Genomic DNA, 13209 nt, shown 5'->3' with positions numbered 1-13209 from the left:
GCCGAGGTCTGGGGCATCGAGAGGCGGGTCACCCTCATCGGCTCCACTGATATTGGAGCCGATAAGGGTCATCGGCTCAGACTCTTCCCCCTCGGAGCCGAAGTCCTTATCGGCACCGAGGGAAATTTCCTTGAAGGTTTCCTCGGAGCCGATAATAGTTGAGTCCTTTCGGAGCCGGTCCCCGAGCCCTTCGGAGCCGATGGAGAAATCGGTTTGGGCCCGATCGGTATCCTCGAGATCATCCAGGATGTCTGATTCAGACATCGAGAGGGTGCTCCTTCGACTCTTCCAGTCTCCGGTGTTCCAAAAGATGGTTTCGGCTCCAGCCCAGTTGGCTTCGGAGCCGATGGTCCACCCCCCTACTGTACTTCCTCCTCCAACAGCTTTGGCACCGTTGGAGCAGGTGTTGGTAGAACCAGTGGAGGTGTTAGGGTCAGGCCCGACCCTTGCTCCGACTCTGGCTCTCGGGTCGGAGTTCAGTGCACGGACTTCTTCCTTCGGCCCTGGGGGAGAGGCTTCGGGATTGATGCCTTCGGTCCCAAGTCTTCCTCTTGGTGCGTCGGCGGCGGGAGTACCGTCCACTGTCGTGGCCACGGAGGGGGGACCTTCCCAGGATTCTGGTGGTCCCGCCTTCAGGGCTATGAGGAGTGCTCTAGCCAAATCTTCATTGGCTACCTCCACAGTTTCCCCAGCTCCTTCCCTACATTTGGAGACTGGGTCATTGGCAGTCCCCCTGTCCGCAGACAGCGGAGCCCCTGGGCCTCAGGTTACCCCCGCTGGGGTTTCTCCCCTCCTGGAGGTCCTTCTGAAGCCTCTTCGGAAGAACCTCCCAGGTAAAAAACGTGCAAGAGGAAGCACGTTGACTCCCCTGACGAGTCTTTGACATCTGACACCGATCTCGATGATGCAGAGGGGTCCCCCAAGTCGTCCTCAGATGATGTCTCCTTTGCAGACATCCTGGAAGCCCTAAAACAACGAGGCGGCTGGCAGTCCAAACCTCCCTCTGCTGATGAGTCGGTGTTCCTGAAGGCCTTCGGGGCTCAGCCCTTCGCCTCCTGGGTGTCTCCTCCCTTCGACGAGCTCTTGGATTTGATCTGTCGAAGGGCGTGGGAACACCCAGACTCTGTGGAACCGGTGCCCGCTCATCCAAACAAATTTCTTTTGGCGCCCCCAGATAGAGAGTTCCTTACGAAAGGTGTGGCTGTGGATGCTATGGTGGTGGCATCTGCTACCCAGCAAGATGTAGCAGAGGCTTCTACGTCCATCCATCCTCCTAATAAGGAGTCTAGGAGCATGGATCGATGCAGTGGCGCACCCTTAGTTCAGCGGCCTTTACTCTGAGTTCTCTGAACTACCTGACGCACTTTACGAGATTCCAGAGGGATCTGATTAAGGAGCTATCCGATACCCTCTTAGGTAACCTGCCTGAGGAGCTGGCCCAGACGGTTGGTTCTCAGCTGGCTACGATGTCGTCCATTTCGAACTCGTCCATGAGGCTTATTTCATATGCGGCCGAAGGGGCGAGTAGAGCGGTGGGTACAGGCATTGCTCTACGGAGACAAGCCTGGCTCCGCCTGTGTCATTTCGTGGAGGCCTTCAAGTCTTCATTCGCGGCGCCCTTTGATGGGTCCTCCCTGTTTGGGCCCAAGGTGAAAGACACACTTACCCGCTGTGAACAGGAGGGTAAGACTCTGACTGCCGTAGGGGCAAGATTTTCCACTCCCTTTCGGCCTTATCCCAAGGCTAAAAGAGTAGGGAAGATGTGGTTCCGTAGATCTCAGAAGTCTTACCCCTCTCAGCAGGAAGGTTCCCCCTCCAGAGGCAGAGGAGGGGGAAATTCATCAGGAAGACGCCGTCCCAGAGGCGGCAGAGACCCTCGCAACACTGGAGACCGCGAGTCCTTTCGTGGCTCTTCAGCTTTTCATAGTCCCTGAGGGATTGCCCGACTGTGCTGCTCCAGAGCCAGTCAGGGGTCGTTTTTCGAAGCACCTGAAGGCCTGGGAAGGGATCACTCAGGACCGATGGGTGCTTCGAATTATCGCCGGAGGTTACTCCATCCCATTCTGTTGCCCCCCCTCCCAGTCCAAAAGAATCCCGGACCCACCACCCAGTCAACGGGATACCGCAGCCTTAGAAGTTTCAAAGCTGCTGCAAAAAGGAGTCATCCAACTGGTCCCCGCAGACCAGATCGGATTAGGGACTTACTCAAGATTCTTTTTGGTGCCAAAAAAGACCGGGGACTTGAGGCCCATTTTGGACCTAAGCAACCTAAACCGTTCAGTCAAGAAGTCCAAGTTCCGAATGGTCACTTTACAAACCATTCTCCCATTGTTGGAGAAAGGTGTTTGGATGTGCTCCATAGACCTCAAGGATGCGTATTACCATATCAAAATACATCAAACGTCCAGGAGACACTTGCGCTTCAGCCTAGGAGGCAGTCATTTTCAGTTCCGTGCGCTGCCCTTTGGTCTCACCACAGCCCCCAGGGTGTTCACCAAATGCTTGGCAGTAGTGACTGCTCACCTGAGAAGTCTAGGATTCCAGGTGTTTCCGTACCTAGACGACTGGCTCCTAACTGCCACCTCTAAGTATCTACTCCTACGGAACCTGCAAGCCACAATATCACTGGGCAATTCCGTTGGAATCACCTTCAATTGGCCAAAGTCTGTGTTAAGGCCATCTCAAAGAATAAGATTCATAGGGGTAGAGAGAGATTCAAACCAGATGCGGGTCTATCTACCTGCAGACAGAATTCAGACCATTCAAAATCAGGTTCGAGCCTTACTCCCCAGGTCCAAAGCCCCAGCCAGAATGGTCCTACAATTATTGGGATCGATGTCTGCCACAGTTCTGCTAGTTCCCTTGGCAAGGTTACACATGAGAATCCTCCAGTGGCTTCTTTCAACTCAGTGGCCCTTTCAGGAACTCCCTCTCAATCATCTAATATGGATCACAGACTCTTGCAAACGGGACCTTCGCTGGTGGCTAGTGTCCTCCAATTTGGACCAGGGACGACCCTTTGTTCTTCCTCATCCGGCGGCCACTTTGACCACGGACGCCTCCCAGACAGGGTGGGGGCATTCCCTGGGCAGGTCAGTCCAAGGCAAATGGCACCCGGAAGAGACCCCTCTCCACATCAACATCCTAGAGATGAGGGCAGTACTCCTGTCCCTTCGAGCCCTTCACGATTACCTCCCGCAGGATGTAATTGCTGTTCACTCAGACAACATGTCAGTTGTCTGGTACCTGAACAAACAGGGAGGGACCAGATCCTATCCTCTTTGCAGAGAAGCGATGAGAGTTTGGGAATGGGCAGTCTCGACCAAACGCTTCCTGGTGGCTACTCACATACCGGGCAAATCCAATGTCATAGCCGACAGGTTGAGCAGAACCATCCTCTCTCCTCACGAATGGTCCCTGAATATGACAGTTACAAGGCAGATTTTCAGCGAATGGGGAGTTCCGTGTTGTGACCTCTTCGCGACTCCTCTGAATGCGAAGTGCAAAGAATTTTTCTCCCTAACCCTGGCTCCGGGGAAGAGCCCTATGGACGCATTAGTCCATCCTTGGCCCACCGGACTGCTTTATGCCTTCCCTCCAGTTCCTCTCCTCCCCAGAGTGATTCAAAAGGCATCTCTCTTAGGCAGCAAGATGATCTTAATTGCTCCGTACTGGCCTCGTCGAGTGTGGTTTCCCTATCTTCGGAAACATGCTCTGGAAGGTCCATGGTTCCTGGACCAGGTCCCAGACCTACTGATTCATCAGTCGGGACTACTACACCAGTCCCTACACACATTAAAATTGATGGCCTGGCTCCTCCTCTTCTGACCATAGTCAGGAGACATGCACTTGATCCAGATGTGGTGCACATATTGTCTTCAGCCAACAAGTCGGCTACGAAGAAACTGTATTCTAGCAAATGGAAAAGGTTTGCTATCTGGGCTCAACTCCGTGGCCTGGACCCCATTTCTACTCCCGTGGCAGAAGTACTCAAATTCCTGACCTCTCTTTTCAATCAAGGCTCTTCTGTTTCTACCATCAAAGTACAATTGGCAGCGATTTCTAATTTTCATGAATCCATAGACCCACCTTTAATGAGCAACAGGTTGTGTAAGACCTTCTTGAAAGGTGCTGCTTTATTAAGACCTCCGATTTCTCATCCTGCACCTCCATGGGATCTCGATATAGTATTACGTGCCCTGACTTCTTTTCCCTTTGAACCGGCAGCTACCTGTGATCTAAAGTTTCTATCATGGAAGACAGCCTTTCTAGTGGCAATTACTTCAGCCAGGAGGGTTTCAGAACTTCAAGCTTTGTCAGTGAAACCCCGTGCTTGGTTTTTCATACAGACAGGGTATCCCTCAGACCAAATCCTTCTTTTGTTCCTAAAGTCTGTTCTACTTTATGCTTGCAACAGTCGTTAGAGCTCCCAGTTTTTCCCAAAATACTCCAATAAAGCGGAGTTTATTTTCCACACACTAGATGTCCACAGGCAGTTACGTTTTTATTTGGACAGGACCAAACAATCAAGGAAGACAGATCAGTTGTTTGTGTCCTTTGCAGAAAACAAATTGGGCAACGCGGTCACAAAGGTCACTATTGCCAAAAGGATCAGGGACTGTATTACTCAAGCTTATATTTATTCTAACAAAGAGCTTTCCACCTCTGTCAAGGCTCATTCTACAAGGGCTATGGCTACTTCGGTAGCATTTCATTCTAAGCTTGCTATTGGTGACATTTGTGCTGTGGCTACATGGTCTTCCCCGCACACCTTCATTTCTCACTACAAATTAGATGTGGCATCTAGAGGACGAGCTTCATTTGGTTCCACAGTGCTCAGGAGTGTTTTCCAATGAGCCACCCGGGATGTAGGTGCTAGGGACGCTGTCCCTTCAGTCAGAATGTAGGTGAGATAGGATCACATAACATCTTTTAGTTATGTACTCACCATAACTTCAGATGTTTGGGATCCATCTCGCCTACATTCCTAATAACCCACCCTCCTTCCCCCTTCCTTGGAGATCAGAGGATATCAGAAGGTCCGAATCCTGTTGTTTCATCTTGAAACATCTAACAATGTTATATAAACAAGCTGTGCATGTATGCGGACAAACAAGATCTGGGGGATTAGTGGTGGTGCATCCTGGGATAAAGATAGCTCAGCCAATTAGAGGCCTCGCTCTATAGCATAAGCTTGCCGAGTCGGAGCCGAGGGATCGGCTCCGAACCCATCAGTCAGAATGTAGGCGAGATGGATCCCAAACATCTGAAGTTATGGTGAGTACATAACTAAAAGTTTTTCTATTTGTTCTTGTCCTAATTGTGTTTATTTCCATATGGCACACTATATTCATAACATTTTTAAATTCATTGAACGAAGGAGGTATATCTGAAATCCAATTTCTAGTTATTATTTTCCTAGCCACTGCTAGAATAGACCATAACAAGGGAAGCTTAACCTTTTTAACACTTTGAGGTACAGGTGTGTTGAATAATATAAGAGATTTAGAAATAATGAAATTATCTGTAAAAAGAGCCTGCAAAAATTCATTAATTGACTTCCAGTATTCTTTCAATTTTATACAGTCATAAAACATATGAGCCCAGTCAGCATTAATTTCTACATTACATCTCTTACATAAATTATCTTTATTATTTATTTTATTCATCATCAAAGGTGTATAAAAGATCTATATAAAAATTCCATGTATAAAGTCTCCAGACAATGGAAGGCGTAGTTCTATAAGCAGATTCCAATATATATTGTTTATCTTGTTGATTTGGTGGGTCCCCATTAATAGAAGTGAAATAATTCCAGTATGAATCTACACTGTAAAAAGTTTCTTGTCTGATAATTTTATGTATGTATGAAAGTTTACCTTTATCAGAAACTTTATGTTGTAAATTTAATATCAAGTAATCAATCAGTGTTGGAATAGATTCTTTAACTGTTATAGACATTAGATCTATTTTATTAATGAGATGTTGTCTAAAGGTCTGAACCTCTAACCAGCAAGTTTCTCTTAGATCAAATTCTTGTTTTAAAAATCTAGATTTTTAACTTTATTATCAGATATCAACTGATACCAGTACTTTAGATCATTATCTATAGGTAAATGAGTTCCTTCAGAAGTAGATGACAAAAGCATACCCTGAGTATACATTATAGGGAATACAATAAAATTCCATTCCCTATACTTAGGGTGCATGAATATAAAGTTACGATAACTAATAATAATATTTAATGGGTAACAAACCATATGTTTAGGTGTAATAGGTGAAGTACAAAATTCATTTAGTAACCATAACATGGAGTTATTTACAATCATATTTTTATGTGTTAAGGAGATTTTCATGAAGTGCATACTAATTAGCTCCCAATAATCTTTCCATTATGCGACATATGACTGATCTATTAATAAAGTAATAACTTTTACAATAGAAGAGATAGTATATAAATTAAAGTCTGGAAAAGAAATACCCCCTTGAGACCAGCTATTAGTATGTTTCTTTAATGCAATCCTAGGTCTATTAGGTGCCCATAGGAAATTTAACATTAGTGTATTCAGTTTCTTGATAATTATTTTTGTAGGTGGAAGTATTATTGATTGTATTAAGTATAAAATCTTGGGGAATATTATCATTTTAATAATTATAAGTCTCTCCTCCAAAGTAAAAAACATATTATTCCAGGTATTAAAAAGATTTTGTATATTAAGAAAACAGGTATTATAATTATTATATATAATAGATTTAATATCTTTAGATAGTAATATACCTAAATAAGTTATCTGACCTGAATTGGGTACATGTTTAGTAAAATCACTAATGAGAATATTTTTTCGTGTATATATAGGTAGTATTTTAGTTTTTTCTTCATTGAATATTAAACCAGAAATACTTTTAAAATTCATCATGTTATCAAATAGAGACTGCATAGAAGAATTAGATCCTGCTGATGTAATTAGAACATCATCTGCAAAAAGTTGAATTTTGGATGTTGTATTTTTATCTATTTCAAAACCCTCTATGTCAGTACTGTTTCTGAGCAAATTAGCCCAAGGCTCCATTACTAAAGTGAATAATAGTGGAGAAAGTGGACATCCTTGTTTTGTACCTTTAAGAATGGGTATTTTTTGTGAAACATATGTTCCTACCTTAATATAAGCCAGCGTTCCTTTGTATAAATGCTCAATTAGATTTACAAATGCATCTGAGAAGTTTGTGCACTTCATTAAGGTAAACAGATAGTCCCAACTTACTGAATCAAATGCTGAACTTATATCAAGACTAATAAGTGTTAAATCTTTCTTTTTCCTATTTGCAAAATCTATTAATGTTAAAGTTCTTCTTATATTATCAAAAGTATTTCTATTTACAATGAAGCCTGTCTGATCTATATCTATAATGCCGGGAATGATTGTCTTCAATCTATCAGCAAGTATACTCATAAACATTTTATAATCAACATTAAGTAATGAGATGGGCCGATATGAAGAACATCTAGTTGGATCTTTATTAGGTTTTAAAATTGGCGAAATAAATGTATATTGCCAAGATGGGGGGGTTATTAACTCAGTTTGGGCCAAAATAAAAACCTTATGTATTAATGAATATGTACTTTTAGAAAGGATTTTATATATCTCTGGTATAATACCATCATTACCCGGTGCTTTGTTTGATTTAAGCTTATTTATTTGTGTGATAACCTCTGTATATGAAATACTTTTGTCCAATAGTTTAATCTGTTGTTTATTAAGCTTTTTATTCATGTTTGTGGTTATAAACTCCTTTATTTTATCTTTAGGTTCCATGTTAATGTTATTATGGTTAATTTTGTGAAAGTGATTTCTAAATTCATCTAGTATTTCTGGTATACTAGAAACATTCTTCTTTTTCCTTAGAGAAAATATTTCTTTGATATGGTTTTGTTTATTCAACCTTTTTGTTTTATTTTTAAGTCTATGTAAGTATTTGGGGCTTATTGAATAAGACAAAAACTTGTATTTCTCTAAAGTTATTTTAACTTTATGAGTTAAAATTTCTTTGTATTTCTCATTTAGTTTGTTTATTTCTTCAATAACTTTCTTGTCTATAATATTTTCTTTATTATTATGTTTATAGGAGTCTAATTTACTTTGAATATCTAACAATTCCTTATCCCAAGATTTCCTTTTATTATTATACCATCTGATACTTTGTCCATATAGATATGATTTTAAGGCATCCCAAACATAAACAATGGAGACTTCAGGAGTATTATTTATGTCTAAAAAATGTTTTACTTCTGAAAGTATATATTCTTTATAGTCTTTTAGTTGAGTTAAGTGTGCTGGTATCCTTTTGATCTGAATATTATGAGTATTTTTTATCATGAATTCAAAAACAATTGAATTATGATCAGATATAAGACATGAAATGATTTTGGAATTAATTAAATCTGTTACCATCTGGTTAGAAATAAAGACCCTATCTATTTTTGAATAAGTTTTGTATCTGTTAGAAAAAAAGGTGTATGGTAATGATTTTGAATCTGATTATTAATATCATTCAAATGATAAGAATTAGCAAAATCATTTAAATGTTTTGCATTAGATGTAATTCTTCTTTTCCCTATAGTGGTAGTATCACTTTCATGTAGTATACAATTAAAGTCACCAGCTAAAATAATATCTCCTATAGAGAATGATATGATCTTATCAAGATGATGTTTCACTGTATTAATACCAATTCCAGGTATCCAATATACATTAATTAAAGTGTAAGTCTTCCCATTAATTTGTATTGTAACCATACAAAACATTCCTTTGTCATCCTGATAAGACTTAATGGTTTTAGGAATGGGCATACTTTTATTCCATAAAATAGCCACTCCTCTTTTTTCTGAGTGTGCTCTGAACTAACCAATACTGTATATTTGTTTGTGGCTAGTTTATCAATATCTTTTTCAAGAGATGGGTTTCTTGCAGGAAGACTAAGTTGGCCTTATGTAAATTAATGTATCTTATTAGGCTTGCCCTTTTACATGGATTATTTAATCCATTAATGTTTAAAGAAATTCCTTTTAAAGATGTCATTTGGCATTTTTAAAACTTAAGAATCTTATGATCAAAATAACAAATAACAAGATAAGTAATGTTACATCTCCTCCTTTAGGTGTACCTTTAAATATAGCTGTATTTATTGAATCTCTTATGGGATTTCGTATAGGATTCAATTTTGTTTGTAGTGACAATGAATGTACAAAATATATTGTGGATGTCAAAACTATACACAAATAACAATGAACAAGTGAAAATAATGTAAGGATTAAACCTTGCATCCAGCCTGGAGTTATAAACTCCAACTTAGAGTAGTATTTACCACTCAAGTTAACCCCCTACCCTAAGCAGCAGTACCTCAGCTACCACCTTATCAATTTAATACTAGTTATATTTAACTGAGGTTAACAGTTTTCAATTCAATTATCTAGCAAGACAAGACTACACATTTGGTAAAACAGCATCATATAAACTAAAATAAACCTTTTTTTTTTTAAACTGTTCATACTACTATATACATCCATGTAATATAAAACACTTGTGTTCAAATAACATTCAAATAATCTTGATGTTAGAAATCAAGAGGAGAGAAAAATAAGTTCTAACATTCATTTAAATCAAAAACTTTGGCTAACATGATTCAGACATTGCATATATTAAGATGCATCTATTTTCTGTCATGTAAATGCAATTAACGGCTTCCAAAAAAAACCTTGAATTGCTTGTATATGAGCATTTACTCAAACTCATTATTGTCAATAGAATAAAATATTGTATTCATAGAAATTGTTATAAATCATACTGCATAGTTATGCAGATTCTCAAAACACTTATATACATATATACATACACACACACATACATATATATATATATATATATATATATACATATACATATACACACACACACATATATATATATATATATATATATATATATATATATATATATACATATACACACACACACACACACACATATATATATATATATATATATATATATATATACACATACACACACACACACATATATATATATATATATACATATGCATACACACACACAAACACACACACACACACACACAAACACACACACACACACACACACACACACATATATATATATGATCTCACTGAGTTGTGTCCTTACTTAGCATTATCTTACTTGCTGTCCCTACAATAAATCTGTCTGCTTTATACAAAATAATGCACAGCAAACACATTTTAGTAACCAGATTTTACAACCATGCTATACTACTGCTTTAAAATATATCACATGGCAATTTCTTCCAGTATAGAGTTATAAAATTATTTATGCTTGTCAATCAGATGAATTAAATGAATTATAGTGATGTATATGTTTGGAACATAAGTTTTTAACACAGATTATTAAGCTGCTGTTAAGTAGATTTTCAAAAACACTTGAATAAATGTTTCATTTTCTATGCCTTCTAAAATAAGACATTTACTTACTACAAGAAACTGTATCATTTAAATTCATTATAACTGACATATTTTATGAATTATAACATAGATATTTAAGTAATTATATAAAATAACTCATATTTAGATGTTAAAGAGTTCATTTTCCTTCACATAGTCGCATTTGTATCATTTCTATTTCTTGGTAGAGTGTCATCCCTGAATCTGTGATGTGTCAGTGTGATATCTAGGTCAAAGGTGAGACTAGCTGCTTTCAACTTCTCTGTGAGAATTCTGAGAGTTGAAGCTTTTGAAGTAGCTCATGGACACTGTGCATGAGACAGCCCACATCCCAGATTGTCTCTCTTAACATTTTGGTGGGAAACTTATTAAAAACTAGTGACAAACATTCATTTAGCAGTGTAAATGCATCTAAACATGACAAAACCTCCACAATGTATTTTACAGGTTATTACAGCTTCTATGTAATTGAAATTAAGCCCAAAATTATTAATAAGTAATAAAACTCAATATTTTTGTCCCAACTCAATTTTTATGCAAATCTTATTATTTACTGTGTCTATATGATCAAAAGCATTTCTATATATTAATAAAGAAAAGAAAAAGAGAGTAGAAAGTAAAAGGGTGTAAGGCAGAAATAAAAAAATGTAAGAGAAATCTATAAGAAGTATATACAATGGAATATTACTTACTGTTTATATTAATAGAGTTAAAAATAAAACATTATTTACTATTATTTAGTTCTAATTATTATTAGTTAAAGCATGACAGATTATTTACAAACAAGCATAAGCAGTGTAATCAAGAAAGTATAATTAGGAATAGCATTTGAAGAACATATAAACTTTTACAAGGAATAAATATGTTATTATTCTATTAATCATATTTTCATTACTCTTCTCCCTGCCCTCCCCACCCTTTACCCACTACATAATCTAAATAGAATGTCATTGTTTAAACAAAGAAAAGAAGAAGAAAAAAAAAAGATAAAGAAAAATGTATCAAATTATTGACCTTACTTCTCCTTTTCAGAAAGAGAAACCAGTTGAATCACAACTTGCCATTAAATCTCCAGGTATTTTGACTAGTTATGAAACAAAACATTTCTTTGCACACAGAGAATAACTTTGAATAAATCTTTTTCAAAATATTTGTTGCTTCTTGGAAATGCAGGAACTATATTTAAAAGATTAATAATGAAATAAAATGATGAGAGAAAAAAACATAGAACAAATCATTTGTTTTTAGTCTCTTCTTCTTCTCTGAAGTCTTCCACGAAGTTTCAGTTGCCAGTCTCTTTAATGAAGGACTAGCCCATTCCATTTCTTCTATTTTATCCAAAATCTTATTTTTTTGATAAACAGTAAAGCAGAGTCTAAGTCATCGAAAATTTTAGGACCATCAGGAAGGAAGATTTTAAGCTTGGCAGGAAACAGAAGGTATGTTTTAAACTGTGCTTTTTAAGCTCCCTTATTAGTGGCAGAAAAACTTTTCTTTTAGCTATTACCATGGAAGAATAGTCATTGTCAAAGCACAGTTGTCTCATTAATCTTAACAGGAGCTTTAGCCCAAGCAGATTTAAGAACCATCTCTTTATCAAAAGATGATAGAAATCTAACTATAACTGATCTAGGATAGTTTTTGTTAGAGTTAGTATTAGCTATAGATCTATGTGCTCTTTCGATACCAAAAGAGAATGCTTCTGGTAAGTCTAAAGTTTTAGGGAGCCATGCTGTTAAAAAAGAAGTAATATTGTTACCTTCAATATTTTCTGGCAGTCCAAAAATCCTAATGTTATTGCCTAGATCTATTTTCCAGGTCATCCAGCTTTGTTTGTAAATGTGTATTTTGTTTCAGCAGAAACTCAATGTTGATTTCCTCTTCTTGTATTCTATTTTCCATGTCATTCACAGCTTCTTCTATGCCTGTCATCTAGATCTTCTGTTGTTGCAGGTCTATATGTAACAAGTCTATTTGTTTTGTAGTTTTTTCTATGAAGGTGTCTATTTTAGTATCCATTTTATCCATCTTAGCAGTAAGTTGCTGGATTATAATTATCAGAGACTGAAGTTCTTTCTTGATGCTGGAGTCTTGAGAATTTGTCTTACTGGAACTCATTTCAGACTGATAAACTGACAGGAAAATTTCCAAAGTGATTTCTGACAGGAATATTGTTAAGATTTCCTTTCTTTTTTAGATATAGTTCAAGAACTATATAAAACAAACATATTTAGAAAGAAAATTACTTCAAAAATTAATTTTTTAAGTAATTAATTCCTGTCAGTGTAATGAAATTGGTGGAGCTGAATAAATCTGCTGCTATCCTGTGTTCATCCTTGGCCACGCCCCCCCTGCAGGAATATCCTGACACACCTACCTGCTTGCTTCCTGTTTCAACCTCCCAGTCAAGAAGAACCCTTGCCAAAGGTATTTGGAATGGGGTCCCTTCCAAAGCTTTGACTGGAGTGGACTGTCCAAGCAAGTACTGCTCTTTTCGAACCACTATAGGCCTCACAAGGGTTATATCAGAAGCTGTCTCTCTTAGCAGTAACCTATTTACCATCTACTAAGATAGGATATAAATTCTGGTGATCAGCACCCATGTTATTTCCAAACAACTTACCACTGCCAGTTTATCACCACCACTTGCTGGCTCCCTCACCTTCAGTTTCTCACCTTGATGGATATTTGACTGTTATATGGCCCCTGTGGTTACA

Source organism: Protopterus annectens, chromosome 10.part0 (assembly GCF_019279795.1).
Source record: "Protopterus annectens isolate FY-2018-M chromosome 10.part0, PAN1.0, whole genome shotgun sequence".
In the NCBI taxonomy this organism is placed as follows: Eukaryota; Metazoa; Chordata; order Ceratodontiformes; family Protopteridae; genus Protopterus; species Protopterus annectens.
Note: the sequence above shows the minus strand (reverse complement) of the source record.